Source organism: Canis aureus, chromosome 6, assembly GCF_053574225.1.
Source record: "Canis aureus isolate CA01 chromosome 6, VMU_Caureus_v.1.0, whole genome shotgun sequence".
In the NCBI taxonomy this organism is placed as follows: domain Eukaryota; kingdom Metazoa; phylum Chordata; class Mammalia; order Carnivora; family Canidae; genus Canis; species Canis aureus.
Window position 1 is genome coordinate 39580260 of NC_135616.1, and position 10247 is coordinate 39590506.

General features: G+C 58.6%; 1 long non-coding RNA gene across 1 annotated transcript; it reads left to right on the forward strand.

Moving 5' to 3' along the window:
* Positions 1-3406, forward strand: LOC144315172 (uncharacterized). The gene is made up of 2 exons (XR_013380933.1): positions 1-1103; positions 1374-3406. It is a non-coding gene; the product is annotated as an uncharacterized LOC144315172 (long non-coding RNA).
* Positions 3407-10247: the final 6841 nt, after the last annotated feature.

Sequence of the window (10247 nt, forward strand, 5' to 3'; positions counted from 1 at the left end):
GAACAGGGGTGATGGTCCCATCACTGCTTTCAGGCGGGGAGCTCAGAAGGCGGGAAGTACAGGTGTCTCTGCAGTCCCTCCTCCATCTGCTCTACAGCCCGGCTGGTCCTCCACACAGCAGCCCATCCATCCATGCTGGGTCAACAGAATGACAATGAGCAGGTCAAGGAGATGGCAGGGCCAGGGGCCGGAGGGCTTCTTCCTCACCCTGCAGGACAATGATGCCTCTGCCCCTCAGGGACAGCCCCTCTGATCACCACCATTATTACTCTCAATGCAGGACAATCAGATGCTTGTCCACTCATGAACTCTGTCCAGCTCCAGTGTCTGAGCTCTGGGGACAGTGATGGACGAGGACATGGTCCCACTGATGGGGAGAGGGTGTGCTGAGGTCAGTGTGGAAGCCAGCAGGGCCAGGGCCTTGAGGAAAGGGTTTCTGGAAGTGGCCCCTGTTCTGGCTTCCAGTGGCTGTGTCTGTGACAGGGGGTTTACCCTGCAGACATCTGCAAGGTCCCCTGGTACTTCCGTGCCTGTGTGGCTGGAGCCCTTTGACTGCAGTGGCTCCTCTGACCTCTGGAGGACCCGGCCTGAACTGCGCAGCCTGGGAACAGCCTGAGCTGCGCCATTGGGATGCACATCACGGCGCATGGCACCGGCTCAGGGAGGAATTAGACACGGCGTGGGTGTCCAACGTGGGGGTCGGTGGCTGTATCGGGGCAGATGGACTCGGCGGGCGCCCCGCCTCACCCCGATATTTCTCTACCACCATCAGGACCCCTACCCGCCGCCTCCCAGCTCTGCGCCCCAGCCCCTTTGTCTGGCCCTGCCGCCCGCCCCGCACGCCCGGGCCGGCCCGTGCACCACCGCCGCCACCACCGCTGGCGGGAACAATGCGGGCCAATGTCTCGGACAGGCGGACAGGCGAGCTGGCTATGCAAATGCCACCGGCCTGTGAGAATTCCCCTCCGCCGCCCCTGGCTTCTACCGCCTGAGAGGGGCCGGCAGCCACTGCATAGGGATGAGCTGTCATCTCCAGCGCCCTGGGACAGAGCGCCATTGTCTCCACAGCACTGTCTAATCGCCAGCCTCCGCCCAAGGCAGAGGTGACCCAAACCTGTCCCCTCCACCTACTCCTTGCCCCAGAGAGGCTTGACTTGGGGGTCGGACTGTGGAGGGCCCCCAGCCTCCCTCCCTGCTCACTAGGTTGGTGCCCTGCAGGCTCAGGGCTCAGTTCCTGTCTCTGAACCTGTCTCAGAGGTGAAGCCTGGCTGGGTGGTTGGTGTTCTTTCCACTCCCCCTGCCTATCCACCCAGCACCTCTCCCCCTTCTCTGTCCATTTTCTCACATCACATCAACCCAATGGACTCTTACAGGTGTTTCTGAAGCTGATTCCTGTCCAGAGCCTCAAGGGGAATGTCCTGGTTTCCCCAAACCAGGTTATGGGACAGCCATCCCAAGTGGTCCTCTCTGAGCATGTACCCCACACTTCCCTCCACTGTATGCCACAGTTAAGGGCCCTGTCTGTGCCCTGAAGAAAGGCTCACCACAGCAGGACTGAAACTCCTCCAGTGACGAAGGCGTAGGGCTGCACATGCAGTCCCCCTCCACAAATGGAAGAGGTGTGCCCAGGGGGAGGCCAGTCCAGGAACCTGTATCTGGCTAACATATGGGACTGGTCAAACCCTGGCCTGAAATACTCAGACGGCAGGGGTGCCTGGCTGGCTCAGACTCTTGATCAGGGGAGCCTGAGTTCAAACCCCTTGTGGGGTATAGAGTTTACTTAGAAAAAATACTCAGACATTGGTTGAGGGAGCTCTGTGCTGGGCAGTGAGGTGCCTGGAGCCCTGTTCTTGGACGCATGCAGGCCAAGCTCCAGCACACGGTGTGGAGGCTGGACGGGGTGCAGAACCTAAATCCATTTTTCCTGAACCTTTCCGGAGATTCATGATCAAGGGCTGATGCCCCTCAGGTGAAAAGCTGTTCTAGACCTGGCGCTTGGGCCCTTGAGACAGTGATATTCTGGGACTCAGGTTCTCGAGGAGGAATCAGTCAGGGCAACACCAAAAGGAGACCTGTCCTGGGAAAACCCAGGCCCAGTAAGGCAGAAGAGAGTTGAAGGGGGGCGGAGGGAGAAGACGCTGCTGCAGAGGCTTGCTCTTCTCTGGGCTGGCCCAGCCTTTCATCCCCCATGCAGCTCTTCCCTTCTGTCCCTCTGGCCTCCCCAGAGGTGCAGGTGCAAGGGTGATGTACACAGCAACCTCGTCCTGGGGGCGTGTGAGGGGAGCCTGGCCTCCAGGGGCCACATTGGGGTGCTATTAGATAAGAGGAAAGTCAGGACCAGGGAGCTGGGGTGTTTCATGGAGCCAGGGAAGATACCAGAGTTCTGCCTGCCTCGCAGCCCCCACCTTTGGAACTGGGCCCTGCTGAAGCTCCTCACCCAGCTGCTCTTTTGTCCAGGTTTCTGGTCCAACCCAGAATTCCTCCAGAGCATTCTGACCTGGGCTGCTCAGCCTCATGGAAGCTCCTGGCGCCACCTCAGGAAGAAGCCAAACCCGTGTTCTCACACATCTCCACACATGGCCAGGACCCCCCTGGGCCCTAGCCCCAGAGCACATCTTCCCTCCCATGAGGGCATTTGCAGATGGGCCCCCTTGCTTTGGGCAGTTCCTGGAAGAGGAGTGACCAGAGCTCCCCACCCTCAAAGCAACCCTCTCTCTTTCACTTGGACATTTGGGGCTCTCTGGGCCTGCTCAGCTAGTCTTCTGGGGCCCCAGGCAGGCCCAGCTTGGCTCGGAGGCTGAGAGAGGAAGTGGCTTTGTTGTGCCTGGGCATCGTCTGGATTCTTAAACTTGCTTTTCCCACCCTGCTCTTCTTGGCAGGAGAGCCCTCAGCTGGAGATGCTGCCCGCCTCCCAGTGTTCCCTCCTTGCCTGCTCACACCATCCACCTCCGTCTCCCCAGAGCAAGGAATGTGGCTCCAGGACACTGTGGGGCTTGTTCCCAATCCCTTTCTAGCTCATTTCACTCAGGCTTTTATAAACTTGCCTTCATCCCACGGGCTGTTGTCTGGTTCTGGCTCTGAAGACACAGACAGAGGTCTCCCCTCCTCCCCGCAATTCCTCACGCTTCATTTTGTCCCAACACCATCTGAGGAGGCTGCGCCATGGGGGGTCAAGGAACCCTGATGTGGGAGCTGGCGGGGGGCAGGGTCCCCCTACTTTCTGGCCCTCGAGCTGCTCAGGAACCGGACCCTGCACGGTACACCGTGGCTGTCAGCCAGTCAGCAGTTCTGTGCCAGCCCTTCTGTCCACGCCCCGCAAGCCTCGATTATTGGTGGAATTAGCACCGAGCTTCTTGTTGGCAGTTGCTAATTAAGACCATTAATAAACACGATTATTGATGCTGTAGCAGGCTGCAGCCGCCAGCATCTATCTCCCGCACCCCGGGCTCTGCGCTGGCTGCGGGGTGGCTTCTGCCCACCTCTGTACCAACCCTCAAGGGCTGCTCTGTTTCACCACTGCCCGGCCCTGGTAGAGGCCCTTCGAGCCAGAGCTTAGTGGGCACAGAGGCTTGGAAGGGGCGAGCTGGGCCTTCCAGAGAGAAGTACAGGGGCAACCTTCACCCCAGAACTGGAACCAGGGAGGCCCCCGTGTGTGAGAGAGCCACGTGATGCCAGTACCTTTTGTGCCCAGAACACTCGGGGGTAGCTTGGGATGGAGGCATGAGGGCTCTCACACCTAACTCACACACAGGCACCTCTGTGCTCCAGCAACCCACAGCCCTCAGCATCCCCGTTTGCCTTAAACTGGGTGGTATAGTATTTGAACTTCTTCTCCTGTGACTGAGAGGACCCTCTCAATGAGACGGTGAGACCCCAGGAAAGGGGATGATGTGCTTGAGTGCAATACTGAACGCCTACCAGGTGCCCATGAATAAAATATGGTCATCTCTTCCAGGGCATGGTCCCTAACCCTCCAGATTGGCTCAGGTCTGCGTCCTCTGTGGACCATTGCCTCCTTTTACATTTCAGCCCCCCTCACGGGGTGTTGTGGGGAGCTGCTTATCTGTTCACCCCAAATGGACCTCAGGTGGCTGGAAGACAGAACCTGCCCGTGCTCACTGCGGAGGCACAGCCTGATCCTACTGCCTCACCCCTCCTCCCGACCTCCAGCCTGGGGCCACCAGGGGGACGCACCCAGTTAGGGGTAGCAGAGCCTGCTGAGCCCTTGGCCAGTGCTCAGGGCAGGTGGAAGTCGCCCCTCTGGCCTAGCCTGGCCTCAACACCCCCTCCGCATGGTTCCCTCAGGCCCTGAGAAGTGGCCCAAAGCAGCCCAGGAGAGCTTGGGAAGAGACCCTCCCCCACACACCTGCTTCCCCCCATTCTTCTCCTTGAGGACTTCAGTGTCTTGACTTTTTCCTATGGCTTTTGAAGGAAGGATCCACCAAGACTTTAGTCTGCCCCAACTCAGAAGAAAAGAGGGGAGAAAAGTCCTGAAAACAAAACCCCTACCACAACCTTAGACTAGGAGAGATTGGCTGGAAGGCTTTTAATCCCTTAATCCCTCTCAGATGGGCCTTGAGACGCTAATGATTTTCCTAATTATTCCCTCCCATTTTCCCATCGCTCTGTAAGGGCTTTCGAGAGGAGTGAAATTCTGAGCGATGGGGGTGGGATGAATGGCAGGCCCACCTCCCCCAGATCAAGCCCGAGTTCAAGCGGCTAGAGAGGTGGGGGCAGGGCCAGGAGTGCTCCAGCTGGGGAATCCGGTTCCCCTGCCACTGGGACAATGGGGCAGTGGAGTCCGGCTGCCTGAGAGGGCCAGGTGTGGGGCTGGGGTCCCCTCAGTGTGAATGGCCCATTATCCTGCCTAAAGGATGGGAGCTGAGGGTCTCTTTATGTCCCCTAGGAAAGGCCCCTCTGGGTGATAATCACCCTGGGAGGGAGGTGGAGGTGGTGATAAGGGTCTTTAAAGGGGACCAAGCCTCTTCAGAGAACAGTGGCCATTCAGGCTTCGGGCTCCCCTTGTTTCCAGCAGCCTGGGATCCTGTGGCCCATCCATGGGGTTGGGGGTGAGGGGCAGACAAGCAACTGTAGCCAAGCTCTGGGCTCAGCCTCCTCCCCATCACTGTGGCCTGCTGGCCGGGGGCAGGGAAAGGGATAGCCTTCTTCAGGAGACTTCCCCTAAACCCCCTCCTGACTCCCACCTAGTCCTGGGTCCTCTGGGGCCTAGTCTCACCTCCACCAAGCTGCTGAGTTTCTCTGGGGCCAGACATGGCTGAGAGCAGACCCTGGCCCTGCCGCTCCTACAAACTCCCTGTGGGATGAGGAATCAGCCCCATTTCACAAATGGCAAAACTGAGGTTCTGAGCAGCCAGGAGACTCATGAAATGCTACAGAACCAGCTACCAAGCTGAGATTAGAGGTTGCTCTTGCACACCCCAGGCCCAGGGCTCTGGTCTTGGCATTTCTCTGCCTGGAATGCCCATGTTTCCAAGGACCGTGGGGCCATCTTCCATATTTCTGCTCTTGGCTCAAACCACGCCGTCCATGAAGGAAGAGGTCTGGGATTGGCTTCAAAACTACAACTCTGAGCCTAACCTGGGAGGTGTGGGAGCTGGGTAACAGAGCGGTGGGGGCTCCTCACACTATCCTCCCCACTTCTGTGTTTATTTACAATTTTTCACAAGAAAAAGTGGAACAAAATCTGGCCTTCCTTAAGCACCTTATTTGAAATTGCGATTCACCTCCTAAACCTGGCCCTTCTCATCCCCTTTTCCTGTTCTATTTCTCTCCAGATTGTGTAGGACCAGCTGACCCTGGATGTATTTTACTGATTAATTTGGGTTCTTGTCATCTCACGCCCTGGCCTCACGAGGCCTGAGGTACTGGGGTCTGGGTGTGCCCTGGCATGCAGTGCCACACCTGCACCCAGAGGCACCTAGCACACATCAGCCAGGCACCCCCATGCTGATCCTGACCCGGGTTTGCATCCGAAGGCTATTGCCCCACCGAGGCAGAGGAAGGGCAGCTTCCTTTTGGCTTGGGTTTCTAGCCTGCAGCGTCCTTGAGCACCTGTAGCCATAGCCAGAGGGTCCTTCCTGGCGCCCCCTTGACTGGGAGAAGCCCCCGAGTGTCCCATTATGTACACTCACTTCCTACTTTGTTGGGCCTTTTGTCAGTGGGCCTGGGAGTGTGAGGGGCTATTACCACAGACCTCATTATTCCCAACCAGAGCAGTAATGAGGAGTCCCCTCCACAGGCTAGCGCCCCGCGCAGGGTCCCTCCCATTTAATAAGTGCAGTGACAGCCGCTCCTAGGAGCTCCCGCTTTGTGCTTGTGCGGTGCCAAGCACGCCACATACATTAGCACAGTTAACCCCCCGCAGCTCTGGCAGAGAGCTACTCTGTGTAGCCCCATTTTGCAGATGTGAGTGCGAAGGCTCCACTACCAGACCTCCTTTGCGCTCGGTGTAGCCGCCCTAGGAGAGGAAGGGCAGGGGTGCACCCGGGGCCCCAATGGGATGCAGAAGTGCAGAGAGGGCACGTGAGCACACAGCAGGCTGGCGAGGCCCACACTGACCAGGCAGAAAGAGTCTGCAGAGCATGGGTGGGGGGGCAGGTGGCATACCCTCAGCTGCAGAGGAGCCACCAGGCCACCACTGTCCCCTCCCAGGACAGCTGCTGGCTCAGGGAGCTTCAGTGACCTGCCCATGTGCAGGGAGGTAGTGAGAGCCCAAGCTCTGCCTCCGACACCATCTGGCAAGGGAAGGGGTGCTTCTTTTTCAGGGCTGGTCCCACAAGGTCCTGGGGGGACCTGGGCAGAGCAGGAGGTCTAGTGACCAGGCCCCGGCGGCCATGGGAGGAAGCAAGAGCAGGTGGAGGAAGGAAGAGGCAGCCAGAAGGACCTGAAATCCCACTCTTCACTCTTTGTTTTTTTTTAATATTTTATTTATTTATTCATGAGAGACACAGAGACAGAGAGAGGCAGAGACACAGGCAGAGGGAGAAGCAGGCTCCATTCAGGGAGCCTGACATGGGACTCGATCCCGGGTCCCCAGGATCACACTCCGGGCTGCAGGCAGTGCTAAACCGCTGCGCCACCGCCACCAGGGCTGCCCCCCCCACCCCCCCCACCCCCCCACCCCCCCCCCCGCCACCAGGGCTGCCCCCACTCTTCACTCTTAAATGAGGAGTCTCAGGGTTTGTTTATGTTCTGGCCTTTGGGGTAAAAAACCCTCTCCCTCCCCAGCCTTTAAAAAAGATGCAATAAAGAAAAATAAAAAAATAAAAAAGATGCAATAATTAATATTTTACATTTAATTGTTTCTGAATAAGTAATTCCTTTGTTGTACTTTGGAAGCACAAAAGGACAAACAATACAGTTTAGAGTTTCCCTCCAGCCTCAGTCTCCACCCCCAGGTCTGGTCCCAGAGACAACCCCATCCCCGTTGCTCGGGATCCTCCTAGAGTTACTCTGGGTCAGGCTGTTTAGTTTCTAGAAGTAAACACCCGTCCCTCTGCAGGCCATTCGTGTGTTTCCTGAATGTGTGTAAGCACCCTCTCAGCCAGAGACAACCCTCCACTGAGGGGACCCAGGTATGGAGGGGAAGAGGGTCCTCAGAAGTGGGCATGGTCTGTGCGAAGGCTCAGCTGGGTGGCATCTTCTGCAAGTCCAGGTTGCTAGTGTGCTTCTTGCATGAGAGTCAGCGGAGGAGGCTGGGCCCCTGCAGCTGGGCCTTGGGGGCTGCAACCCACAAACTTGGACTCTCAGGATTTGTCCATCAGTCCCTTCTTGTAAAGGATGGGTGTGAAGGGAACTCCCTGGTCTGTGACCCCCAGCTCTTCAGTCTCATCCTGAGGGGTTATATAACTTTATGAAGTATTTAGCACAGTACTTGACACAGAGAACACTCTAACCGTGTCCTGCCTTAATGGCCCCTCCCCATCAGTACCTACGCACCTTCTCTGCTCATTCCTGGCCTGAAAACCCGTCATGCTCCTTCATCTTGGGTCCCTGGGGAAGGGTAGCCAGGGAGCCTCCTTGGTGTGACCCCTGGAACTGGGGTGCTCGGTGAAACCCCACCCCTCCTGGCCCCTACACTCCACCTCTTCCCACCCCCCCACCCCTGCCTCGAACCCCTGCCCCCCCTGCTCATTAGAGCCCAGCAACTGGCTACAGCCCTGGCTAAGGCTGCAATTAGATCGTTAACACCAGCCCCAACCCACCTGCTCAGTCTGCAAACGAGTTTTAATTGTAATCCCTTAATCTCCCTCAGATGGCTAGCAAGGCTGGCTCTAGGGCTTTTGCACCAATAGCTCCTTCCCCCCCCTTCCCCCAATTAAGGGGTCCTCTAGGCAGAGAGTGCCTTTCCCAGGCCTGCGAGGAGCAACATCCCGCCCTGTCTCCCTCTCGGTGAGAAGTGGCCCCAGATAGCGGCTGGCCCACCTGAAGTTCCCATAGGTGGACCCCTCCCTGGGCTGCACGCCTCCAGCCCTGGTTTCTCTGTGCTCAGGGAAGCCCCCACCCTGGCCCCTTCACAATGACATGATTTTCTGTCAACCCATCCTGCACCCCTGTACTGGCCAGCTGTCTCCTCTGCAATTCCGGGGTTGTGCTGCAGGTGGAACTGGGGGCCTCGACGGGAGACAGGACGACAGGACGTGTGTGTCCCATGTCCCAGTGGGAGCCTCCCCAGAGCGTGGCCTGGCCCTCCAGGACCCATGCCCCGGGTCCTGGCACCCTCCACTACAGAGGAAACTGGCAAAACATTGGGCTGGCCTCCATCCTGAGCTCTGAGCAGGGCAGAGACAGGAGGAGGGACAAGATGACCCAGCATGTGGCCTTGTCTGAGGCTGAGCCTGGATGAAGCTCTTTGCTGGGAAAGTTCTGTCACTAATTGACTTGCAAATGCCTTGTTTCTCCCCAGATTCATAATTAGTGCTAAGGATTTCTAGGGCCCCATCCTGAAGGGGCTTTTTTGGGGGCAGCCTACCCCTCTCCCCTCTCTGAGGTCGGCTGGGCTGGGGGTGGGCAGAGTGGGGCACCGGTGCCCAGCTGCCGCCCGGTGTTCCCACGGCTCTGGTGCCAGCGTGTGAAAGGGGAGGTACGGGAGGTGCTGGGGCTGGGGCTCCCCACCATACTTCAGCTGGGACCAGGGCCAAAGCCCCAAGGCTCCAGGAAACAGCAGAGCTGGGCAGTGGGCAGCAGTGGCGGGTGGGGGCTGGCTGGCGCCCCCAGGAAGGAGAGCCCAGCCGGTGTGGGGGGGCTGGCATTGGCGGAGCCTCCGGCTAGATGAACAGGCCAACAAGGGGCCTCTCTTCCCTGTGGCTTCCCCACAAAGGCCTTGGCTCCACCACTGGATGTGGGGGGGCTGGGGGTGACCGGAGGGAGAGGCCATTCTCAAAGACACCCCCACTCCTGGCCTCTGTACTCCCAGGAAGGGGCCCTGGGCCAGGGGCCCAGTATCCCAACTTCAGGCCCAGCTGGGACTCTATCTGTCAAGGGAGGAGGGCAACTCTCCCAGTCTTCTGGGCTCAGTTTCCCCCGCGCTGTTATCCCTGGGATCCTTCCCCAACCTGATGTCCCCTCCTGGTATCTACCCCATCTGTTGTCCCCAACAGCCAACCCCACCCTCCATGGCCAATTCCCAGGAGTTCCCAGCCAGGGCCCCTTGGCCAGGCACAGCTCCCTAACCCTGGACACCTGCCACCCTCCCCAAGGGCAGGAGAAGACGTCCTGGGTTCTGCTTGCCGGAGAAGGAGAAGGAAGGTTCTAGGCTGTGGCGCCTGCTGTGGAGCTGGACAGGCCAGGGCCTGCCATTTGCAAACAGGGTGTCCAGACGTGTCTGTCAGCCCATGGGGGCCTCCCCGCCTGTGCAAGGCTCACAGGGCGATCGCTGGAGCCGAGGGGACCCAGTGGGCCTGGCAAGGAGTAGATGCTCAGTCCCCTTCTTCGCTCATGGCTTTGTGTTGGTCTGTCTGTTCCCTGGGGGCTGGGTCCTGTCACAGTGCACCCCCATTTTTCTTGCCTGGCTCGCCCTTCCCACCCTCTACTAGTCCCCATTTCCTCCTTGGCCCCTCCTGCCCTCTATAGTCCCCATTTCTTCCCTGGCCCCTCTCCCTGAATGGCCCACTTTGCTTGGGTAAGTCCCTTCCAAAGTCTAACCTTCTGTTGCAGGTTGCCTCTCCCCAGCCTGGCCTCTTCCTAGGCTGCCCTGCAGCTGGGACCCTGAGGGAAGGGGGTGGGCT